The 12,434-nt window shown below is 43.1% G+C and overlaps 1 protein-coding gene across 1 annotated transcript in view; it reads right to left on the bottom strand.

Moving 5' to 3' along the window:
• The window catches only part of VWA5B2 (von Willebrand factor A domain containing 5B2), a 57,658-nt gene extending 48,783 nt beyond the window's left edge, over positions 1-8,875 (bottom strand). Inside the window, exon 1 of the mRNA XM_081329173.1 lies at positions 8,544-8,875. The gene's annotated coding sequence lies outside the window, so the exon portion shown is untranslated. The remainder of the gene's footprint in view (positions 1-8,543) is intronic.
• Positions 8,876-12,434: the final 3,559 nt, after the last annotated feature.

The following is a 12,434-nucleotide window of genomic DNA, read 5'->3' as shown; positions in this document are numbered from 1 at the left end:
TCGATCAGAAGGTCGGCAGTTTGGCGGGTCGAATCCCGAGTGCCGCGTAACAAAGTGAATGCCTGTTACTCGTCCCAGCTTCTGCCAACCTAGCAGTTCGAAAGCATGTAAAAATGCAAGGAGAAAAATAGGGTCCACTCCGGTGGGAAGGTAACAGCGTTCCGTGCGTCTTTGGCGTCTAGTCATGCCAGCCACATGACCACGGAGACGTCCTCGGATAAGCGCTGGCTCTTCGGCTTTGAAACGGAGATGAGCACCGGCCCCTAGAGTTGGAAACGACTAGCACACATGTGCGGGGGAACCTTTACCTTTAAGCTAACATCATCAAAGTGGTTTGAACTAAATCTATTTGGGAAGGTTAAAACATCCAGATGCCTCGGCGCTCTTGTGTTAGAAACCAAACTTGGGGAGCTGCAGGAAGCCACGGAAAGCATCTCTTACTGTCTGAAAATTCCTCTTAGTTCTAGGTTGCTTTTCTCTTTGCTTAGCTCAGTGATGGCCCGTATTCAACACGGGCTTGCTAACCTCCAACCCAGCATCCTAATTATGTGAGCCACCATGCTCCTGACTCTGTGAGGTGGGTTGGGCTGAGAGAGACTGTCCCAAAGTCTCCCAGTTGGCCTTCAGAGCTAAGGTGGGACTTGAACTCAGGGTCTCTTGCTTTCTAACCGGGCGCCTTAACCACTAAACCAGTTACCCAACCTTTTCCCAACTAAGATGATCCAAGACCTGGAGACTAAAACATATGAAGAATGGCTGGAGGACTTGGGGTTGGCTAGTTTAAAGAAAAGAAGAAATAGGGGAGACATGATAGCAGTGTTCCAGTGTCTGAGGGGTTGCCACAAAGAGGGGGTCATATTATTCTCCAGAGCATCAGAGGGCAGGACGAGAAACAAAGGTTGGAAACTGATCAAAGAGAGAAGCAACCTGGAATTAAGGAGAAACTTCCTGACAGTGAGGACAATTAACCAGTGGAACATCCTGCCTCCAGAAATCGTGGGCCCTCCATCACTGGAGATTTTTAAGAAAAGGCTAGAGTCACCTGTCTGAGATGGTATAGGTCAGTGATGGCGAACCTTTTAGAGACCGAGTGCCCAAACTGCAACCCCAAACCCACTTATGTATCATTGGGGGGCTGGGTGGGCGTGCCCCATTGGGTGGGCGTGGCCCATTGGGTGGGTGTGGCTGCAGTGGTAGTGGCAGACTGGGTGGGACTAAAAAGTTCAAGCAATCGATTCCAACTTTGTGAGATCTTTTTCCCCCCCGAGTAGTTGATTAATTGAACCTTTTTTGGGCAGTACATGGTGGCGGAGGCCTAAAGCGAAAAGGTTTTATAAAACCCAGCTGAAGGCCTAGGACTGGGGCGATGGCATGCATGCCCACACAGAGAGGGCTCTGCGTGCCACCTGTGGCACCCGTGCCATGGGTTCGCCACCATGGGGTTAGCTTGTTTCCTGTGTTGCCTTCTGGTGCTTTGGAAAGCAGGTGGACGCCCTCTTCTTTATGGCAGCCCGTCAGATATAGGAAGACTGCTATCGTGTCTCCCCTAGTCCTTCTTTTCATTAGACTAGACATACCCAATTCCTGCATCCATTTTTCCTATGTTTTAGCTTCCAGTCCCCTAATCATCTTTGGAAAGAGTGCAGAAAAAAGCAACAGCATCTCGTCCAGAAGCTTTGTGCAATCTCAGGAGCCTGTGCTTAACCATCCAATTAAACATCCCCTTTAATTGCCATGACACTGACTAGCTACAACCTCCAACGAATTGTTGACCAAAGGCTTATCAGGAAACTTCCACAGGCTGCTTTCATGTGATTTAATCATCAGTACCCTTTACCTTTATCTTTTCAAAGTAAACAAGACCCATCTGGTCTGGATATGTTTTATGTAGGCAGCTGGGAGGCAGTTTATAATGAATAAATGCAAACAGATTCTCAATTCTGTGATTTTCCTTTCTTTTGCTTATCAGTCACGGAGGAAATAGAGCACCCTGCAATTTTATTTATTTATTTATTTATTTTAATTCCATTTATATCCCGCCCTTCTCCGAAGACTCAGGGCGGCTTACAAGCTTAGCAGTAAGTAAGCAGTTATTAATGTTGTTGAGGCTCCCCATCCCGGTTTTCAAAGATCCCCTTTCACCTATCCAGCTGAAGTGGAAGGTCTGAACACAACCTACGTGTGTACACAGAAGGCAGGTGACATTTTTTCTTAAAAGCTATCTCACTTTGGTTCAAAGACAATTAAACCTAGATTCTCAAAATCTAGGTTCCCAAATGGACATTTTGCACGTAAATTGCTTAGGTTACGTACCTTTAAGAAATGAATGTTAATGAATTCACGAACTGAACTGGACATATGAACAGTTGCAAGAACTGGGTTTGTCTAGTCTAGTGAAAAAGAAGGACTAGCGGTGACATGATAGCAGTATTCTAAAATTTGAGGGGCTGCCATAAAGAAGAAGGGGTAAAAATTATTCTCCAAAGGACCTGAGGGCAAAGACAAGAAGCAACGGATGGAAACTAATCAAAGAGAGAAGCAACCTAGAACTAAAGAAAAATTTCCTAACAGTGAGAACAATTAACCATCTTGCTCATTATGAATCTCATAGCATGAGTACAGTATTTAACCAGGGGGGACAATTTATGTAAATGTCTGTTTTGTTTATACACTTTTTTATGTAGTCTTGTTTAACTTTTTGTTTTGAGTTTGTATTTTAATTTTTGACTAAAATAAAAATCTTTTTTTAAAGAATCTCAAAGCATTAAAATTTTTCCTGCTTTATATGTGCCAGGCTTTTTTTTAAATTTTTAGGTTGTAGTTTTTCCAGGTTTCCTTGGAAAACCTAGGCTCTGAAGGACGTATCATAAAATTCAAAAATCTCCAAATCTTTTTACAAAAAACAACAATTTTCCCTGTTAAGATTGGGGTAGAGAAAAAAAAATGAAACTCAGGTTAGTAACAAAAGGAGAAGGAGGACATCTGAATGTTCTGTGAATTTATTTTAATGATATATAATCCATTCGTGTTACAAGCTAGGGGCAAAAATGAAGTACCTGTCACCCTTGGGTCACAAAGTCAAAAATTCCAAATTTTGCTTAAATCCACCTTTCTTCTACTGCAATCCAATTTATCTAGATAACACATCATTCCCTCTGGGCTTTTGTTCCTTCTTATGCTTTCATATTCCAGCTAGATCTTTTATTTCCATACCGTTTTATTATGATGATGCAAATAAAGATCAGAGGACATAGAGCTACTATAGCTTCTATCACTCTAGGCCAGGGGTGTCAAACTCAATTTCATTGAGGGCCGCATCAGCATTGCAGTTGCCCTCAGGGGGCCGGGTGGGTATGACCTGGGTGGGCGTGGCCTACTGGGTGGGCGTGGCTAAAGTGCGTATGGCCTACTGGGTGGGCGTGGCCAGATCTACATCGTTTGCATCAAGGGTGCCTATGGGGGCCTGGGCAGGAGTGGGACAGATCTGGGGGTCTCTGGCAGGAGGAGGGTCTCTGGGCCAGGGCCAAGGCAGTGGGGGCTGTTCCCTCACTGTTTCCAGGATGGCTTCGCGGGCTGCATGAAACCACTTCGCGGGCCGGATCTGGCCCCCGGGCCTTGTGTTTGACATGTCTGCTCTATGAAGTTATCATCCCATCTTTCCCATCCTGCTTTGTTCTGTTTGTCTATTTAGCCTTTTAAGTTCATTGTCATTGCAAACATTTTACGATGGAAAGCAACAGGACTAAAACAGCTGAAGAGATGAAGACAGAAAAACCAACAGATCCTTCCATACTGAAGCAGACGTATTTAAAAGTTTTCAAAATTCAGAAAGATACAGAAAAAAAAAAGCTCTGGGTAGGAATGCATTAATGGTAATATCAAGATTGACAGAGTTCTACCACGAAGTGTGAACTTTATGGAATTCTCTCCCCCAAGATGTGAGTACATCCAATGGTCTTGGATGGCTTTAAATCAATGTTTCTCAACCTTGGCAACTTTAAGATAGGGGGACTTCAACTCTCAGACTTCTTGAAGTTGCCAAGGTTGAAAAACACCACTTTAAAGGAAGACTACATCTTTCCTTCATTGCTGTAACTCCACACAGTGACCAGCACTGGTAGGAAATCAGAATAACAGAATAGCAGAGTTGAATCGAGGCCTTTGAACTACGGTGCTGGAGAAGACTCCTGCGAGTCCCTTGGACTGCAAGGCGATCAAACCGGTCAGTCCTAGAGGAGATCAACCCTGACTGCTCTTTAGAAGGCCAGATTCTGAAGTTGAAACTCAAATACTTTGGCCACCTAATGAGAAGGAAGGACTCCCTGGAGAAGAGCCTAATTTGCTGGGAAAGGTTGAGGGCGAGAGAAGAAGGAGACGACAGAGAACGAGGTGGCTGGATGGAGTCACTGAAGCAGAAGGCATGAGCTTAAATGGACTTCAGAAGATGGTAGAGGACAGGAAGGCCTGGAGGAACGTTGTCCATAGGGTCGCGATGGGTCGGACACGACTTTGCAGCTAACAACAACAACAACAACAAAGGGACCCTGGAGGTTTTCTAGTCCAACCCACTGCTCAGGCAGGAAACCCTGTACCATATCAGACAAGTGGTTGTCCAGTCTCTTCTTAAAAACCTCCAGTGATGGAGCACCCACAACGTCTGCAGCAAGTTGTTCCACTGGTTGATTGTTCTCACTGTCAGGAAATTTCTCCTAATTTCTCCTTAGTTCCAAGTTGCTTCTCTCCTTGGTTAGTTTCCATCCTTTGCTTCTTGTTCTGCCTTCAGGTGCTTTGGAGAATAGCTTGACCCCCTCTTTTTTATGGCAACCCCTGAGATATTGGAACACTATTATATCACCCCTAGTCCTTTCCATTAAACTAGACAGTCCCTGCAACCATTCTTCATGTTTTAGCCTCCAAACATCAAATGTCATCCTGAGAGACAATAATTACTCTGTATGTGGAAGAGAAACAAGGTGGAAAGCAATCAATCATTATGAGAACCTTAAGATATTCTCAGAATGATGAATGAAATGTATCCTAGACTATAGAGCACAGCAATTCCTAGCTGCTAATGTGTAAATCGGATATCAATTACATTTCTTCTGTTGGGAAGAGGGAAAAATAGCTGGTAGAATATTCAGGTCTATGGATTGGTGCCATTTCATATCTATTGCTGTTGGAAATTGTTTAAGGCAGTTTCTCTCAACCTTAGCAACTTTAAGATGGGTGGACTTCAATTCCCAGAATTCCCCAGCCAGTTTTGAAATCCACCCATCTTAAAGTTGTCAATGTTGTGAAACACTGGTTTAAGGTATACAGAAGTGTTCCTTTTTATTCTCATGACCCCGTCACTTAAAAAAATTATGGAAGACCACAAAAGTGCTTTCCCCCCCCCCATATATCAACCTTTACTGTACCATTTCTCACAATTGTTTGATAGGATTTTTAAAATTGTACTATTTTTCAATTTAGCTTGCCAAAAACACTGTAATAGAAACATCTACTATTAGAATGAAACCAAGAGGACCCAAGTGAGAGAGACAAGAACTCAGATGATGCGATGTCAACATTTTACATGAATTTGCCCCTTTATTGGAAGTCACCTCAACCCAGTCCCCTCCCTCAATACCGGTAGGTTCTCGACTTACAACAGCTCATTTAGTGACCAAAGTTACAACACAGCACTGAAAAGCGTGACCTATGACCGTTTTACACACAACCGTCGCAGCATCCCCATGGCCACATGATCAGAACTGAGACTCTTGGCAACTGACTCATATTTATGACGGTTGTGGGATCCCGGGGTTATGTGATCAGCTTTTGCAACCTCCTGATCAGCAAAGTCAATGTGGGAGCTGCTTTCACTTAACCACCGAGTTACTAACTTAACATCTCCACCATTTCACTTAACAGCTCTGGCCAGAAAGGTCGTAAAGCGGGGCAAAACTCACTTAACAGGTGTCTTACTTAGCAACAGAAATGTTCGGCTCAGTTGTGGTGGTAAGTCAAGGACTACTTGTAGGGACTCTACAATGGCTTCTCCGGCGCAGAGAACTCTGCTCGGAGTTTCCTACAAATTGAGCCTGGCTCCTAACAACTTCATGGACACGTCCCTATTAAAGGAGAGTTTACTATTCCCAAAGTTAAGCTGCTGCACTGTTGGACAATTCTTACCGGTAAGAAGTTTTTCCAAAACGTTAGCAGAAATGCGTTTCTTTGCAACATTCACCCATTAGTTCCCGGGCACAACAGAGGACATCTCCGCTTGATCTTTCACATGGCAAACTCTTCGGGGCGAGTGTTTGTTAAATGACAGGCTGCTGCTAGCTGGTTGCTACTAGGAAGCCAAGTCCTGCAACATGACTAAAGTACACACCCAGAGGATCTAGCTTTGCCTGGCATAAGAACACCGCTCTGGCTTACTCTAGGGGTAGTCCTTGACTTACGACCATAACTGAGCTCAAAATTTCCATTGTTAAGCAAGGCAGCTAAGTGAATTGTGTCATAGTTTCCCTTTTTGTTTTTTGCCCTAGTTGTTAAGCAAATCACTGCAGTCATTAAGCGAATCTGGCTTCCCCCATTGACTTTGCTTGTGGGAAGCAGTGCAAGTGTGTCATAAATACATGCCAGGTGCCAAGTGCCCAAATTTTGATCACACAACTGTGGGGATGCTGCGATTGTTGTCAGTGTAAAAAACCCATCACGAGTCGCTTTTTTCAGTGCCACTGTAACTTCAAACGGCCACTTAGCCAAGGGTTGTAAGTCAAGGACTATTTTCTCTGGCTTCCAAACTATTTGTAATTCTTTTGTTTTGCCCAAGCAAAAGTAGCAAAGACAAAGAGAGAAATCTGTTGAGCAGGAGGGGATCAGCATTTGCAAATGCATCTTGAATGTCTCTACATTAATGCTTTGGAAGCCTTTCAAAATAAACTGGGAACAATGAGCCAAAGGGAAAAAAAAACACATAAGGAGATTTTGCTGCAGGACTGGGACATACTGTAACAATTGCACTAAGTCCGGATCTGAGAAATTTCACTAACTCTATTTTTATAATTTTCGCCCCGTGCGCTTCCTTCCTAAAACGTTTGGATCACGTCAATCACATTGTGATACTGGCATAATCTATCTCTCTTAATCACAGCAGGACTTAAGGGTGCTAAACTGAGAAACAGAATTTGGGCTTGATGATTTAAATAACTGCAAGAATCAAATTAGACATTAAGATAGGGCTTCTCGTTTGTTCTCAGATGTTCCATTTAGACAGGAACCCCAGCGCGGCATAATGAATTAGAATTCGAATAACAGAGTTGGAAGGGATCTTGTAGGTCATCTAGTCCAACCCCCCCCCCCGCCCAAGCAGTTAAGTGGTTAAGGCTCAAGACTAAAACCATGAAAATCCAGGTCCACATCCACCCTTAACAGAAATTTCCAGTCTATTTCACTGGGTTGTCATGAGGGGGGAAATGGAGAAAGGAATACTATGTAAACTCATGATCAACACTTGGAAAAAAGTGGAATATTATTATTATTATTATTATTATTATTATTATTATTATTATTATTATTATTATTATTATTATTATTATTATTATTATTAATTTTATTTATATACCGCCCTTCTCCCGAAGGACTCAGGGCGGTGAACAGGGCAAGAATAAAAAATACAAAGTTACAAAAGTTAAAAAAGAATTAAATATATGCCCACTAAAAACAGTAAATACAAATATTAAAATAACAATAAAAAACCCCACCAATCCCCCATCAGGCCAGGCCGGCTTGTTCAAATAAGAATAAATAATTACATTCAAATAAATGTAATAAGCAAACAAATTAGAATTTAAATCTGATGCATGCACAACCCACGAGCCAAAATGAATACCCGTCAAAAGTTATTTTGATTTGTGATGCCTTCAAGAACCCAAGGGGTGAATGGGCCATAAAGATGGATTCCTTTCACCTGAATTTATGAAGTAAAAGTCCACCAAGGAAACAAGCCAAATAAAATTTAGGAGAGTTAATGAATTACCAAGGCAAATTTGAGCCCTCAAACTGGACCACCTGAAGGCCTTTGCTCCATATCGCCTTATTTCTCTTTGGAAGCAACCATTTGTCCAACCTCATATGCCTACAAGCGGAAGATTTTTACAACAGAGACTCAAAACATTTTGTGGGACATTATATTACAGTAAATAATTAATATGGTAGATGTGCAGTACATAACTACAGGTCTATCTATGATGCTGCAGCAAGACTATTTCCTGATATACCCAAGTATATGGGTCATGTCCTTCTGTTCAAAAAAAAATATATATGGGTCACATCTGCATTAAGAGTCTCTTGATCATTAAAACGTCTACCTAGCAACTAAGCATTTTTTCTTTTAAAACAACTAGTAAGTTATTCATTACTCAAGAGTTTTGCTCAGGAATATCCAATCCTTAAAATCCAGGATCCCAGTACTTTGTGTCTCTTCGTACAATCCAGACCCACTTATTCTACCGCTCTTCGAAGTTAGCCAATAAAACTGACATTTAAGGGCTTACCTGGAGAATGTCACACAATCCACAGTCTTAACCAGCTTGATTTTGGATGAATTAATAAGGCTTGGGCATCGTCCCACTTTGGGGTGTACTCCTGTCATCAAGAGTGAGCAGAAGTCTGATTTTGCAAGCCCCCAGCTTCTGTCTTTTCCCTTTCAAGGGGGAAAACTGGCAGATTTCCCACTTCTCTGTGCATTTGCTCGCCCATACACTCACACCCTCTCTGCTGCAGACTCTCTTCGCTACTAGCTTCCTCAGTGCTGTAGCACTATATCTCTGCTTCCTCTCTGCCAGAAGAAAAGGAACTGAGCAGGTCCAAGCATATCCCAGTTAAAGGGCCAGGACATCTGCATAACTCTGCTAACAGAGAGAAGAGGACACCTCAATTCTCAGCAAGTGCAAGTTTTGCCTTTATCCAGATGATGAAGTACACATGTCAGAATTAAGCTTGGAATCAGGAAGAAAGCCTTTGAAAGGCATCTGGGCTAGAGACAAGCCCCCCCCCACCTCTCCAAATTACAGGTAGTCCTCAACTTACGGCCACATGTTGAGCCCAAAATTTCGGTGGCTAAGCAAGGCATTGGTTAAGTGAGCTTTGCCCTGCTTTTTACAACCTTTCTTGCCGCAGTTGTTCAAGGGAATCGCCGCAGTGGTTAAGTGAATCTGGCTTCCCCACTGACTTTTGTTTGTCAGAAAGTCGCAAGAGGTGATCACATGACCCCAAGAACACTGCAACCGTCATGGATACTAGTCCTTTGCCAAGCTCCTGAAGTTTGATCACCTGACCATGGGGATGCTACAATGGTCATGTGAAAAAACAAACGTTAAGTCACTTTTTTCGGTGCTGTTGTATCTGTCAAGCTTCCAACGGGAGGAACTCTTCATAGAACTCTGAGGCATTGTTTACCTTAAAAGTCTTTATTAGAGCAATATAACATTCGGCAATACCTGGTTAAAGCCAAAACTTGGATTCCCCTCCTTAGCTTAACCTGCCAGTTCTTATCACCTCTTATTACATACAACCTTCAAAGCGCTCTGCTGCTGTGTTACTGTATTATGTCTAATCCCCCATGCATATTCTTCCTTCCCCCTCCCACCTTCATCTAACTTTTAACTCTCAAAGTGTTGCACAAGTAGAAACATAAAATAGCGGCTTCTTCGTCTTTTGTCAAAGCAAGACCATCCGATGTTAGCAGCATTGACAGTATCTGTGAACCGTCGCTAAACAAACTGTTGCAAGTCAAGGACTTACCTGTACGCAATTTGGACCCAAAGCCTGGTTTTTACCTCCAAGAAAAGGCAGACCTTGTGCCTGGAATCTTTACGCTGTTTTGTTTAAAAAAAAAAAGATGCCAAGTTGATTTACGTTCAACCTTCCAGTGTAGTTTCTGCTAACTTAAGGAATTAGCAGATGGCAACAGATCTTGGTACCGGAGAAAGGTCCAGAGTGTTAAAAGGAGAGATTTAAGCACCTCAGGTACTGCACACCAGACATTCTCCTTTGTCCAAAAAGGAAATGAAAACACGAACCTTATTTTCAACTTTATAGACAGGATTCCTTGTGAGGTTGATCACTTTGCTCCCCAGTAGACAGCTCAGTTTAAACAAGGGCAATTTAGAATTGCCCTTGGAAGTCGGAGTCTTGCAATAACAATAAAATGGTTTCATATCCTTACAGGGTAATCAATCTTGCACATCTATTGGTTCAATTTACTTTACTCAGGGTGATGAGTCTCTCTGTGTTTGTGTGTGTTTGTGTGTGTGTGTATGTGTATATATACATATACATACATCACATCGTGTGCTTTATAATAATCTGCTTCCTAGTAGAACTATATCAGGTTTCCCCCCCCCCTTTTCAGGCTTCCTCTCCTTGAATGATGGGTGAACTAAACACTAAAGAGCTTCCGCCCAATCTGGGTAAGAGTGGGGCTTCCTAACCGGACCTATTTGTGCTGCAAATCATTTGGATAAGCACAAGACAGTAGGAAAGCTACAGAAAAAAAATGCACGTCTGGCGGACACCTGAAGATTGCTTGGATTTTTGCAAGCCGAATACAGTGGACCTGCTGAAACAATGACGCGTCCAGAGCTGAAACCTCAGCTCCACCCATCCTTTATCTTGGTGACTCCAGACAGTTTTCTACATCCTGGCTCCAGTCCTGGGGCTAAGCCAAGAGCAAAGTTGCCAATAAAATACAGGAGGTAAATCACAAGAATGGCATAGTTTTTGTCAAGGAAAACAAGCCACTGCTACTGTCTTCGGCAAGTTAGACTTCAGGGCCCTCTACAGGCAATCCTCAATTTACAACCATTTGTCTAGTGACCGTTTGGAGTTACGATGGGAGTGAAACTTGACTTCGGACTGTTTTTCACACTTGTAACTATTGCAGAGCAGAGACATCACCCTGCCAACAAAAGTGCGTATAGTCAAGGCTATGGTTTTCCCAGCTGCAATGTATGGCAGTGAAAGCTGGACCATAAGAAAGGCTGAGCTCCAAAGAATTGAGGCCTTTGAACTATGGTGCTGGAGAAGACTCCTGCGAGTCCCTTGGACTGCAAGGCGATCAAACTGGTCAGTCCTAGAGATCAACCCTGACTGCTCTTTAGAAGGCCAGATTCTGAAGTTGAAACTCAAATACTTTGGCCACCTAATGAGAAGGAAGGACTCACTGGAGAAGAGCCTAATGCTGGGAAAGGTTGAGGGCAATAGAAGAAGGGGACGACAGAGAACGAGGTGGCTGGATGGAGTCACTGAAGCAGTAGGCGTGAGCTTAAATGGACTCCAGAAGATGGTAGAGGACAGGAAGGCCTGGAGGAACATTGTCCATGGGGTCACGATGGGTCGGACACAACTTCGCAACTAACAACAACAACAAACTATTACAGCATCCCCGTGATCACACGATCAAAATTCAAATGTTATATAACCGACTTTATGATGGTCAACAGTGTCCTGGGGTCAAGCGACCGCCTTTTGTGACCTTCTGACAATCAAAATCACTGGGGAAGCCAGATTCATTTAACAAGAGGTGTTACTAAATGAACAACTGCAATGATTCACTTAACAACCTTGGGAAGAAAGGTCATAAAATAGCAACACTCACTTAGCGATTGTCTCGCTTAGCAAAAGAAATTTTGGGCTCAATTGTTACAGGTGGTCCTTGACTTAGGACCGCAAAGGAGCCCCAAATTTCTGTTGTTAAGTGAGACATTTGTTAAGTGAGTTTTGCCCCATTTTTCCACTTTTCTTGCCATAGTTCTTAAATCAATCCCACAACGGTTGATAAGCTAGTAATCCAGTTGTTAAGTGAGTCTGCTTTCCCCATTGACCTGGCTTGTCAGAAGGTCACAAAAGTTGATCACATGACCTTGGGACACAGCAACGGTGACATAAATATGAATCAGTTGCCAAGCATCTGTATTTTGATCCCATGATTGTGGGGATGCTGCAAAGGTTGTAACTGTGATAAAAACAATTCAGAAGTCACTTTTTCCAGGGCCACTGGAACTTTGAACAGTCTCTAAACCAGACATGTTAAACTCGCAACGTCACGTAATGTCGCGTGACGTATCGTAGCTTTTTCCCCATCGCCAGCAATGGGGTGGGCAGAGTTTCCTGGCGACGTGTCCGGCCTGCCGGATGGCAGTTTGACACCCCTGCTCCAAATGAACTGGTGTAAGCCGCAAGTGTTCCTTTGACTTTCAGTTTTCACACAAGCATCTGCAAAAAGAAATCAGAATAAATCACCTATAGACAAGTCCGGAAGTTCATTTATCAATAATCCTATCTCTGGATTTGGTTCTTCTTAGCACAACCTGAGAGAGGGATGGGGGGGAGAAGGGGAGGGGGGGGGGAGAGAGAGAGATCTTCACCTCCAACTGAAACTCCAT

This window comes from Vipera berus, assembly GCF_964194415.1.
Source record: "Vipera berus genome assembly, chromosome: 5".
Classification (NCBI taxonomy): domain Eukaryota; kingdom Metazoa; phylum Chordata; class Lepidosauria; order Squamata; family Viperidae; genus Vipera; species Vipera berus.
Note: the sequence above shows the minus strand (reverse complement) of the source record. Positions and strands in the feature narration are given on the sequence as shown.